This window comes from Apodemus sylvaticus, chromosome 9 (genome assembly GCF_947179515.1).
Source record: "Apodemus sylvaticus chromosome 9, mApoSyl1.1, whole genome shotgun sequence".
Classification (NCBI taxonomy): Eukaryota; Metazoa; Chordata; class Mammalia; order Rodentia; family Muridae; genus Apodemus; species Apodemus sylvaticus.
This window is the reverse complement of record NC_067480.1, coordinates 95,389,630-95,403,826: the sequence shown is the minus strand read 5'-3', so window position 1 is coordinate 95,403,826 and position 14,197 is coordinate 95,389,630.

The window sequence follows — 14,197 nt, the reverse complement described above, 5'->3', positions numbered from 1 at the left end:
TCTGATCAAAGGCACTGGCCTATATCCAAATGAGCCACATGATCTTGCTTGGGTTTTAGGTTTGCTGAAGGAAGAGAGCTATTTCAGGAATTCAAGATGCAGAATCATTTTAACATTGGTAAACATGGAGAACCACTTTTTTTTTTCATTTATTTTCGAAGAAACTGGGTTTTCTCATAGAAACTAAGTCTGAGAAGCAGAATATGTGAGTTGAGATACAGTATAGAAGTTAGTTTTAGTTTAAGAGCACATACTCAAGATTCAAGTTTTCCAAAGAAACAAGACAGAAACATTAGAGAAATAGTTGTTAATGGTGTGGTAGGAGAGACCAAACAGCATAATAAGGATGCTGCTCAACACAGCAGACAGCCTGATCTGGAGTGCAGGACCTGGGAGAAAGGAAAGTGCTCATGAAGGCATATAGGTACCAGGCTCTTGTCTGCATGCACACTCACCCCGACCCCTGGTCTTTGCTGCAGTGGCCCAGTGAAGTCTGTAAACATGATATTTTACAGACAGAGACGAAAGAAAAAATGTCTCCTGGGAATAATGGATCTCTCTGTATATTTAGAAGCTAAAAATGTCACTTGGCAATTTCCTAAACTCTCCTCTTTCCTTATAGCCGGGACATGCTATAACCAAGCAAATATAGATATGTAAGAATCCATCTTATAGCCAAAAAATTCTGCTTTGCTTTGCTCCAACCACTTATGTTATTATGGTAGAAAAGGCATTCCAGAAATTCCAGTCACAAGTTCTTTTCTAGTCACTCCCTTTCAGGGCAGGTAGATTCCAAAGGATAAACCAGACTAAAGAGATTTATCTAAAGAACCTCTCAATACTAATGGATATTGGGCAAAGTAGAGAGAATTTACATTTGAGTTGACACCTAGTCCCATAGCTACTACCTTCTCCCACAAGTTAATCCAGTTCTGCCTTTAACTCTTGATTTTGCTTGCAGATAGGCTATCTCAGGCCCACCTGAATAGCAAGAGAAGTTTATGAGGAACTGGCCTTTTGTTACAGGCCTCACCCAGGGAGTCCTTGAACAAGGCAACCCTTTCTTAGCTTATCCAGGTGTGATTCAGGATACAGTTTATACTTAATACTCAGGAATACTCAGTTGAGTCAGAGAGAGAGAGAGTAGAGAGAGAGTAGATAACTTTTACTCAAAGAGGCAGTAGATTTTCTCTACTCAGAGAGACACTCGGAGGAAGAATGAGTTAGTTCATTTCCACTGGAGCTGATCGCCCTGGGCCTACAATGGCCCTGGGCTCGGGGCCTACGATGATGGTTAATTTGAGATGTTAACTTAACTGGACTTTGGGGGATACCCAGAAAATACATTCAGGTTTTAAACCACCTCTGTAGTCATGTCAGTTTGTCATTTTCCAATGGACCTGTGTCTTCCTGGACCCAAGAATCCTGGTTATCCTGCGACAGACCCACAGTCTGTAACAGCTGGCACCTTTGAACAGGGACTTTGGACAGGTAACATTTTTCTTTCTTTCTTTTTTCTCAAGATACAGGCTGGTTCTCGCTAAGGGAACTGCAGTCCTGCCGATAAAGGATAATCGGTTAAGCGGCGGCGAGTAATCAAATTTTGTAGTAACATGGGGCAATCTGAGTCAAAGCAGGAATGAATGCTTCTTTCAGTATTTAAGTAAGAAAGAAATAATGCAGGGCTATGTAAAGGCCTGCATAGATGCCCCACCAGCAATGGTTCTAGGGATAGCCTATGCTGTAGCTATGAAAGGACAGGAATTCATCACCAATGTTAAGCATATGCATGGAGGAAGAAGAGACTCCCCCAGCCCCATTTATAAGTGTGGGAAATAAGGACATATGCAGAGGCAATGTCCAAGAGATATGAGAGGGACTCCAACAAAAGGAGTGCCCCTCCAGGAGTTTTGTCCTCATTGCCAAAAAGGCAAACATTGGAAAGATAAATGGTAATCCATAGATCACTCCTTATAGGGGAAGAGAAAGATGAAAACTCAGCTTAGTTTTTCAAGTCAGGGGCAATCGCTCAGCCCCAAACTTATAAGTGAAGATAAAAATATTAATACATCAGAGAGTTCTCTAAGTGTGGGAGAAGAACTTTACGCATATGTCCACAGCTTTTAAGACCTGATTCAGGCAAAAAGAAAGGGCTTAAAAATAGGCATATGTCCGCAGCTCCAAGAGCTGCTTTAAGAAAGTTTAAAAAGGAGAAAGAAAGAAGTAAAATAGATGTAATTGGATGCATAAACAAGCCTGCTTCTCTTTCTATGTATCATTGTCTGTCCTTGGTGCACCATGTCTACATGTATGTTCATGTCCTATTTGTGTGTTTGTGTGAATGACTGTTTATATGTTTCATGTTAAAAAATGGTAAAAAGTTCATCTACTGGCAGTCTAATTGTTAATCTAGCCGCAATTTACATAGTGGAGACTGATCGAAAGTGTCCACTTAGCCAGGAGACAAATATAGTTAGAGAGAAAATTGCTTTTAAAAGGGAGCTAGCAGCCTTAGGCCTTTTCAATTCATCTATGGTTGCAGGGGCCAAATATTGTCAGGGATTTTCTGTTGCCTCAAGTTCTTTTTTTCTATTGGTTATGTTATTTATTTACATTTCTAATGTTATTCCACTTCCAGGTTTCCTCTCCAGAAACCTCTAATCCCATCCCCTCCCCCTGTTCTATGAGGTTGCTCCCACACACACCTGCCCACTCCCACCTCACCATCCTAGCATTCCTCAGGACCAAAGGCCTCCCCTCCCATTGATGCTTGGCAAGGCCATCCTCTGAAACATATGAAGCTGGAGATGTGGTACCTCCATGTGTACTCTGGTTGCTCTGGTTGTTGGTTTAGTCCCTGGGAGCTCTGAGAGGGTCTGGTTGGTTCATATTGTTGTTCCTCCTATGGAGTTGCAAACCCCTTCAGCTCCTTCAGTCCTTTCCCCTAACTCTTCCATTGGGGTGCCTGTACTTAAGAATGAAACTGGAATACTGTTGCCATATCCAGAAGAAATGAGCAAGATTATGGCAACATCACATCATTTACAGATTAGGATGTTTCTTTTCAGCATCCCGGACATGGAGGTCAAACCACCTAGTACCTAAAACGTTGCACAGGTCATAGTATATTATGCGTAATTTTTATTATATAATTCTCGTTATTAGCATTTTCATTATTCATCATTGATGCACCAGGTGGTTTTATGTGTGATTATCATTCAAGTATTCTGAGCTGTTATTTTGAAATTTTTCTTATTATGTAAGGACTATTATAAATACATACATACATACATGCATGCATACATACATACATACATACACTCCTGAACATCATGTATTGGGAGAAGTCATGATGAAAATAGGCATGAGATCCTTGTGTTTTGGTCTTCTGCATTCAATGGTTAAAAACCAGCTCTACACTACTTACAATATTTAAGCAAGTACATAGAATTATCTAAATTTGCATTTTGTAATCATACTGTGGTTCTAGAATTTCATATTAGCCAGTATTTTGGAAGAAAAAGAACAGAGTTTAAAAGAAACCTATGTCAGGAATCTGGATTTATTTATTTTTATTTTTCATTGTCACGTACTGACTTGAAAACATCTACTAAGATGCAAGTGACATCAGGTAAAAGATCCCAAAATAAACTAAGATCACATTCTGTGATGACCCCAAAGCAGTATTGTGTAGAACTAACAAAAGATCATATGCCTCTGAGAGCTGTATACCAGCTTAGATGCATAACCAGGAACTATGACTTGTTTGAATTTAGAAAATGGAAGAGGCATCAAGATTGACTCAAAAGCCTTTTTTGATTTATTTTCCTTCTATTTCCTTCATTTTAAAAGCTTTGCTTAGCATGTATTTTTCCTTCTGGCTCAAAATTAGCAGAGAAAGAAAGAATGCTTAATACAGAAAAATAATGAAATATATAGTGTGAGCTAATGTGTGAGCATTACACAATATCCATATATTTGTGTGTGTATGTTTGTGTTTGTGTGTGTGTGTGTGTGTGTGTGTGTGTGTGTGTGTGTGTGTGTGTGAAATCTTCATTGCAAAAGAGAAAAGGCTTCTGTATCTGGATAAAATATTTGCTATTCAACATATTTTCCTTCCATTTCTTACTTTTCTCTATCTCCTTTGGTGTCTAGAGAAATGAGATATGTCAGAACTTTAGCAATAAAGTTCAATTTTTTTTTATAAAGGATAAGCATAAGTTTCAACTTTGTGAGTAGAACAGCCACATATACCATGAGGCCAGCTAAGCTCCAGGAACATGAACAGATTCCAGGGAGCATATGCAATCCTCAGCAGCACTGCCCGGAAAGTCTGCTTCTGCATCTAAAATGGGCTTGCCATTTACAGCAGGTGGGTGCTACTATTGTTTTTAGACTCCTTTCCTTCAGTACCTTTCAGGAATAAGAAATTAGGTCTTGCCAATCTACCTCCCAAAGACAGCTGTTTCAGTTCTTTCCTGACGACCCTTAAGTGCATAGGGAAAATCAGGATGAGGACAATTGTTAGCAAAATTCTTTTTTTATTTCAGTTCACATATGATGAACTGAAAGGACAAATAAAATAAGCAGTTGCTGCTGTAACACACTACAGGGCTGTAACACACTCTGGTGCTGTTCATGCATATCTCACAACTTCCAAACCATGTTAACTTTAAAAGAAATTTCCTTAAGAGAGATGGAGTGAAGTAGATACCATGGCTGGGCATGTTTATTGGAGTTTTGGGTGTATAGCTTGTGTGTGTGTGTGTGTGTGTGTGTGTGTGTTTATGTCCCTATTAATGATATCTGGAGTAATCCAGCCTTATAACCAGACACCACTGCACTAATTCCAAGTGTTTAATGTCCCTCATAGACTTACAATGTCATTGCTTTAACATAAGAACCTGAAATCCTCCATTATAATGACTCCCCCTCATTTGTTCTTGTCTTATTGCTGCTTTTCTGTATTGCCTTCAGGTCTAACTATCTGCAGTCATTAGCAGAAATTAAAGTCCTACAAACTGGTGCTTTTCATGCTGGTACTCTTGCTCCAATCCATTTTAAAACACATTTGTTAGTCCTGCTACAGTATGCAAGTAACATCCAAGTCAAGATTGAAAATTATTTCATATATATATATATATATATATATATATATATACATACATATAAAATATATATACATACATACATACATATAAAATATATGTATAATATACATACATATATGTACACACATATACATACACACAGCATAGTATAAAGTCTTATGTATGAAGAAATGATTTGAGGTAAAACCTTTTTCAGAAGGCAGAAAATCAATCCACCTTTATTGTCCATTCAAAAGTTAAGCTCCATTTGACAGGAGCCATTCTGGGTTAAAAATTTGGAAATGAGTGGTGGTCCCATCCCCCAACTGGTGGCCTTACCTAACCTCTGGATATGGTCTCTACAGGTTCTCCCTCCCCCTTTGTTGGGCATTTCAGCTAATTTCATCCCCATGTCCTGGAAGTCTTGAACTTCATGTGATTTATGAATTAAATCTTGGGTATTAGTCTGTGAGCTAATATCCATTTATCAGTGAGTGCATAACCATGTGTGTTCATTAGTAATTGGGTTACCTCACTCAGGATGACATTTTCAAGTTCCATTCATTTGCCTAAGAACTTCATGAATTCATTGTTTATAATAGCTGAGTAGTAGTCCATTGTGTAAATGTGCCACATTTTCTGTGTCCATTCCTCTATTGAGGGACATCTGGGTTCTTTCCAGCTTCTGGCTATTATAAATAAGGCTGCTATGAACATAGTAGAGCATGTGTCCTTGTTACATGATCGAGCATCTTTTGGGTATATGCCCAGGAGGGGTATAGCTGGGTCTTCAGACAGCACTATGTCCAATTTTCTGAGGAAACACCAGACTGATTTCCGGAGTGGTTGTACCAGTTTGCAATTCCACCAAAAGTGGAGGAGTGTTATTCTTTCTCCACATCCTGGCCAACATCTGCTGTCACCTGAGTTTTTGATCTCAGCAATTCTGACTGGTATGAGGTAGAATGTCAGGGTTGTTTTGATTTGCATTTCCCTGGTAACTAAAGATGTTTAACATTTCTTTCGGTGCTTCTTAGCCATTCGATATTGCTCAGTTGAGAATTCTTTGTTTAGCTCTGTACTCCATTGTTTAATAGGATTATTTGATTTTCTGGAGTCTAACTTGAGTTCTTTGTTCATATTGGATATTAGCCCTCTATCAGATGTAGGATTGGTAAAAATCTTTTCACAATATGTTGGTTATCTGGAGCAGAGACTGAGCGAATGGCCATCCAGAGACTGCCCCACCTGGGGGCCCATCCCTATATACAGACAACAAATCCAGACACTATTACTGATGCCAAGAAGTACTTGATGACAGGAACCTGACATAGCTGTCTCCTGAGAGGCTCTGACAAATACAGAGGCATATGCTCACAGCCAATCATTGGACTGAGTTCAGGGACCCCCATGGAGGAGTTAGAGAATGCACTGAAGGAGCTGAAGTGGTTTGCAGCCCTATAGGAAGAACAACATTATCAACTAACCAGATGCCCCCCGCCCCCGAGCTCCCAGAGACTAAACCACCATCCAAAGAGTACATATGGAGGGAGCCATGGCTCGAGCTGCATATGTAGCAGAGGATGGCATTATCTGGCATCAATGGGAGAAAAGGCCCTTGGTCCTGTGAAGGCTCAATCACCCAGTATAGGTGAATGCCAGGACTCTGAGGTTGGAGTTGGGGGAGGGACCCTCATAGATGCAGGTTCCTGAGGGGAAACCAGGAAAGGGGATAACATTTGAAATGTAAATACATAAAATAACCAATAAAAAATTTAAGCTCCTAATGTAGTTTGCTCTCTGGATCTTCAACCAAGTCCTTTATAGCTTAAAATGCCAAAATTCAGAGTTCTTATGAGTCTATAAGAACTTGAGAAAGTTGTAAGACTTGAGAAAAATAAATATTTTTACCAAAACTATTTCTTTATAAAGAACAAGGAATTTGTATTCTGGGCCAGGAATTTGAACTCTGGTGAGACACATCTTGTATAAGTGGGGTCAGAAATTAGGGAGATGTAAGTAGTTCTTGAAGACTCCAGCTGAATGAGCAAGCCAGTGAGAAACTGTTTGAAGGGCATGCATGATGTCAGGAAAATAGGATAAATGTGTGATGGGTAAACAAAGATCATATTGCTTCCAGAAAATTCTAGAAATTATTAACAGACTTTTAGAGATTAGAAAAACAAAGCAGTAATAAGATTCATTATAGCACTTGTATATTGGACTAGTTAAAATGTCATCTAGAGATGAGGACGTATACATTCATTTACCTGAGGAACTGGGTAATATCTATGATGCGAATTAAGATCACGCCACAAAAATGTAGGATAGGATCAGTTCTCAGTAATATTACTTACCCTTTTTTCAATGTTTAATACTTCCATTCCAGACATTCTTGATGATTGTTCCAGTGAAATAAGGCAAGAAAATGAAACAAAATGTGTAATTCATATAGAAAAGAGTTCTGTATTTCTAAAGGCAGGGACTTCCTTACTAGAGAACTCGAATGACTTTACAGATAGTAACCAGAGGTAATAAGTCAAATGAATAAATACAGTGCTGGTATAAGAGACAAATTTCATGTGACATTTTTAAAATGATGGAGAGTTTATATTGCACAACATAAGGACAAATTAAAATGAAATTCTCCAGAATGTGTTATCTTGATTAGCCGGAGGGGGCAGAGGCAGCCGCTGACACAGCAGCAGCAGCTGGTCCAATGGAAGGGCCATCAGCAGTGGAACCAAGGTGACAGGGTCCAGGCAGGCCTTGAGCCCACGACCGCTGACCATTGCTGGCCAGCCAGGCTGCAAGCGGCAGCAGATTTACAGCTCCTTTCACCACGCAGAAGCCACATCAGAACTCTGCCTCCTGCCAGTCAGTTAGAAGAGACTTGCCTCCATCTTGGTTCTCAGACACCAGAGAGATCAGACAGCCTGAGTTACGCAAACATAACCCAAGGCCAACATCGCCGGGTCTAAGCCTGATACCAGCCCAGCACGCGCTCCGCCATTTTAGCTACGGGACTCCAGAGAGTTCTAGCAGGCAAAGCCGGCTAACAGCCATAGCCCTAGGCTAACATAGTGGGGGTCTAGGCCCCGACAGGCCCTGGACTGCCCCAAAGACCTGGGCTGCTCGGTGGGCAATCTGTGTGCCAAACTGGCCAGGTGGTTGTTAGCCCAGCGCATGCTCCCAGCACTTTCAGGGAGCATGCATACGCTGCAATCCTGGCCACCTGACAGAACCAGTTAACACTCATAGTCCGAGGGGAACTTTCCTCGGACCTTGGCCTGCCATGCTTTTGCCTAGACTCAGGGCCTGAGCATCTAGGCTAGCCTTGTGTGCACCAACCTTGTTGGGAGATCAACTGCCCAGCAGAGTGATCCTCACTCGGAAAAGTTCACTGCAGCATATACCCTCAGCACTCCCTGAAGGAGCAAACAGGCACCATCTGGTTCACAGACACAATATGGGGCAAGGCACACTAGGGCTCCAAGGGCACCCAAGAGGAGGACAGCACGTCAGCAATCAGCAACAGGGGAAACCCAGCCATCCAGTATTGCAGAAATAGCCCAAGAGCCTCACAGGAGGCCCAAACACCAGCCAGAGACAAGAACAACTAACACCAGAGAACAAGATGGCAAAGGGCAAATGCAGGAACAGTACTAACAGAAATCTAGGCCATATGGCAGCGTCTGAACCAAACTCTCCAACATAAGCAGGTCCTAGTTATGCCAAAACACCAGAAAAACAAGATTTGGATTTAAAATCACTGGTCATGATGCTGCTAGAAGAACACAAAAAGGACATAAATGAATCTCTTAAAGAAATACAGGGGAACATGAATAAGCTAGAAACCCGTATAATGGAAACACAAAAATCACTTAAAGAAATTCAGGAGAATAAGGCTCAAGAGATAGAAGCCAATAAAGAAGAAACGCAAAAAAAAAATTAAAGAAATGCAGGAGAACTTGAGTCAACAGGCAGAAGTCATGAAAGAAGAAACACAAAAATCTCTTAAAGAATTAAAGGAAAACACAAACAAACAAATTATGGAACTGAGCAAAACCATCCTGGATCTAAAAGAGAAGTAGAAACAACTAAGAAATCACAAAGGGAGACAACTTTGGAGATAGAAAACCTTGAGAAGAAATCAGGGGACATAGATGCAAATATCAACAACAGAATACAAAATATGGAAGAAAGAATCTCAGATGCCAAAGATACCATAGAAACCATTGACTCAACAGTCAAATAAAACGCTAAATGCAAAAAGCTTGTATCCCAGAACATCAAGGAAATCCAGGACACAAACCTAAGGATTATAGGTATAGATGAGAGTGAAGATTTTCAACTGAAAGGGCCAGCAAATATCTTCAACAAAATTATGGAGGAAAACTTTCCCAACTTATAGAGAGAGATGCCCATGAATATACAAGAAGCCTACAGAACTCCAAACAGACTGGACTTGAGCAGAAATACCTCCTGTCACATAATAATCAAAACCCCCAAATGCACTGAACAAAGAAAGAATATTAAAGGCAGCAAGAGAAAAAGGCCAAGTAACATATAAAGGAAGACCTATCAGAATCACACCAGACTTCTCACCAGAGACCATGAAAGCTAGAAGATCCTGGGCAGATCACAGACTCTAAGAGAACACAAATGTCAGACAAAACTACTATACCCAGCAAAACTCTCAATCACCATAGATGGAGAAACTAAGATATTCCATGACAAAACGAAATTTACACAATATCTTTCCACAAACCCAGCTCTGAAAAGAATAATTGGAGGAAAACTTCAATACAAGGTGGGAAACAACACCCTGGAAAAAGCAAGATAGTTACCTTCTTTCATCAAACCCAAAAGAAGATAACTACTCAAATATAAAAGTAACATCAAAAATGACAGGAATAATCAGTATTCTTTAATATCTCTTAACATCAGTGGATTCAATTCCCCAATAAAAAGGCATAGACTAACAGACTGGATAAGGACCTTACATTTTGCTGCATACAGGAGACACACCTCAGTGTCAAAGACAAAACTACCTTAGAGTAAAAGGCTGGAAGACAATTTTACAAGCCTATGGTCTTGGGAAACGAGCCAGAGTAGCCATTCTAATATCAGATAGAATTGACTTTCGACCTAAAGTCATCAAAAGAGACACAGAAGGACACTTCTTGCTGGTCAAAGGAAAAATCCACCAAGCAGAACTTTCAATTCTGAACATCTATGCACCAAATACAAGGGCACCCTCATTTGTAAAAGAAACTTTACTAAAGCTCAAAACACACATTGCACCTAACACAATAATTGTGGGTGACTTCAACACTCCACTCTCCTCAATGGACAGATCAAGAAAACAGAAACTAAACAGGGACACAATAAAACTAATTGAAGCTTTGGACCAATTGGACTTGACTGATATTTATAGAACATTTCACCCTGAAACAAAAGAATATACCTTTTTCTCAGCACCGCATGGTACGTTCTCCAAAATCGACCATATGATTGGTCACAAGACAGACCTCAACAAATATAAAAAGATCGAACTAATCCTGTGCCTTCTATCGGATCACTATGGAGTAAGAGTGGTCTTCAATAACAACAAATACAACAGAAAGCCCAATACACATAGAGGCTGAACAATACTCTACTCAATGGCATCTTGGCCAAAGAAGAAATAAAGAAAGAAATGAGAGACTTTTTAGAATTTAATGAAAATGAAGACACAACATACCCAAATCTTTGGGACACAATGAAAGCAGTGCTAAGAGGAAAACTCATAGCCCTGAATGCTTCCAAAAAGAAAATGGAGAGTGCATACACTAGCAGCTTAACAACACACCTGAAAGCCCTGGAACAAAAAGAAGCCAATTCACCCAGAAGAAGTAGAAGACAGGAAATAATCAAACTCAGGGCTGAAATCAGTCAAATGGAAACAAAGAGAACCATACAAAGAATCAACGAATCCAGGATCTGGTTCTTTGAGAAAATCAACAAGATAGATAAACCCTTATCCAGACTGACCAAAGGGCACAGAGAGAATATCCAAATTAACAAAATTAGAAATGAAAAGGGGGATATAACAACAGAAACTAAGGAAATCTGAAAAATCATCAGATCTTACTACCAAAGCCTATACTCAACACAACTGGAGAATCTGGAGGAAATGGACAATTTCCTAGACAGATACTAAATACCCAAATTAAATCAGGACCAAATAGATCATCTAAATAGTCCCATAGCCCCTAAAGAAATAAAAGGGGTCATAGAAAGTCTTCCAACCTAAAAAAAGCACAGGACCAGATGGTTTCAGTGCAGAATTCTATCAGACCTTCAAAGAAGACCTAACAACAATACTCTTCAAACTATTCCACAAAATAGACACAGAAGGAACACTAACTACCCAATTCCTTCTACGAAGCCACAATTACGTTGATATCAAAACCACACAAAGATCCAACAAAGAAAGAGAACTTCAGACCAATTTCTCTTATGAATATCGATGCAAAAATACTCAATAAAATTATTGCCAACTGAATCCAAGGACACATAAAAACGATCATCCACCATGATCAAGTAGGCTTTATCCCAAGCATGCAGGGTTGGTTCTATATATGGAAATCCATCAATGCAATCCACTAATAAAAAACTCAAAGAAAAAAACCTACATGGTCATTTCATTAGATGCGAAAAAGCATTCGACAAAATTCAGCATCCTTTCATGCTTAAAGTCTTGGAAAGAACAGGAATTCAAGGCCCATACCTAAACATACAGCAAACCGGTAACCAGCAACAAACTAAATTGAGAGAAACATGAAGAAGCAAGCCGACTAAAATCAGGGACTAGACAGGGCTGCCCCCTTTCTCCTTATCTTTTCAATATTGTACTTGAGGTACTAGCTCGGGCAATTAGACAACATAAGGAGGTCAAATGAATACAAATTGGAAAGGAAGAAGTCAAACTATCATTATTTGCAGATAATATCATAGTCTACCTAAGGGACCCAAAAACTCCACTAGAGAACTACTACAGCTGATAAACATCTTTAGCAAAGTGGCAGGTTATAAAATCAACTCAAGCAAATCAGTGGCCTTCCTATACTCAAAGGATAAGCAGGCTGAGAAAGAAATTAGGGAAATGACACCCTTCACAATAGCCACAAATAGTATAAAGTACCTTGGGGTGACTCTTACCAAACATGTGAAAGATCTGTATGACAAGAACTTCAAGACTCTGAAGAAGGAAATGGAAGAAGAGCTCAAAAAATGGAAAAACCTCCCACACTCATGGATTGGCAGGATTAATACAGTTAAAATGGACATTTTGCCAAAAGCAATATATAGATTCAATGCAATACCAATCAAAATCCCAACTCAATTCTTCATAGAGTTAGAAAGAGCAATTCTCAAATTCATCTGGAATAACAAAAAACCCAGGATAGCTAAAACTATTCTCAACAACAAAAGAAATTCTGGGGGAATCAGTATCCCTGACCTCAAGCAATGCTACAGAGCAATAGTGTTAAAAACTGCATGGTATTGGCACAGTGACAGGTAGGCAAAACAATGGAACAGGATTGAAGATCCAGAAATGAACCCACACACCTATGGCCACTTGATCCTCGACAAAGGGACTGAAAACATGCAATGGAAAAAAAAGATAGGCTTTTCAACAAATGGTGCTGGTTCAACTGGAGGTCAGCATGCAGAAGAATGCAAATTGATCCATTCTTGTCTCCTTGTACTAAGCTCAACTCCAAATGGATCAAGGACCTACACATAAAGCCAGACACTCTGAAGCTAATAGAAAAGAAACTGGGGAAGACCCTTTTGAGGACATCAGTACAGGGGGAAAGTTTCTGAACAGAACACCAATAGCGTATGCTCTAAGATCAAGAATTGGCAAATGGGACCTCATAAAATTACAAAGTTTCTGTAAGGCAAAGGACACCATCAAAAGGACAAATCGGCAACCAACAAATTGGGAAAAGATCTTCGCCAACTCTACATCAGATAGAGGGCTAATAGACAATATATACAAAGAACTCAAGAAGTTAGACCCCAGAAAACCAAATAACCCTATTTAAAAATGGGGTACAGAGTTAAACAAAGAATTTTCACCTGAAGAACTTTTAAGGCTAAGAAGCATCTTAAAAAATGTTCAACTTCATTGGTCATTAGGGAAATGCAAATCAAAACAAACCTGAGATTTCACCTTACACCAGTCAGAATGGCTAAGATTAAAAATTCAGGAGAAAGCAGGTATTGCTGAGGATGTGGAGAAAGAGGAACACTCCTCCACTGCTGGTGGGGTTGCAAATTGGTACAACCACTCTGGAAATCAGTCTGGCGGTTCCTCAGAAATCTGGGTACCTCACTTCCAGAAGATCCTGCTATGCCACTCCTGGCATATACCCAGAGGATTCCCCAGCATGTAATAAGGATACATGCTCCACTATGTTCATAGCAGCCCTATTTATAATAGCCAGAAGCTGGAAAGAACCCAGGTATCCCTCAACGGAAGAATCGATGAAAAAAATGTCTTATATATACACAATGGAAACAATGAATTCATGAAATTCTTATGCAAGTGGATGGAGCTGGAAAACATCATACTAAGTGAGGCAACCCAGTCTCAAACTATCAATCATGGTATGCACTCACTAACAAGTGGATATTAACCTAGAAACCTGGAATACCCAAAACATAATCCACACATCAAATGAGGTACAAGAAGAATAAAGGAGTGACCCCTTGTTCTGGAATGACTCAGTGTAGCAGTATAGGGAAAAACCAGAACAGTGAAGTGGGAAGGGGTGGGTGGGAGAACAGGGGGAGGGAAGAGGGCTTAAGGGACTTTCGGGGAGTTGGGGGCCAGAAAATGGGAAATCATTTGAGATGTAAATAAAAAATATATCAAAGAAATAAAAAAAGAAATTAGCCTTAGCTCCTCATACATCACCAATACCTGTCAGAGCTGATGGAACACAACTGCTCAAAGAGAAGCAGTGTAGAGGTATTCAGGTGTGCAACCCCTGGGGAGGGATACTGGAATTTTAGCAATTTAAAACCCAGCTGAGATGTATTGAGAACCA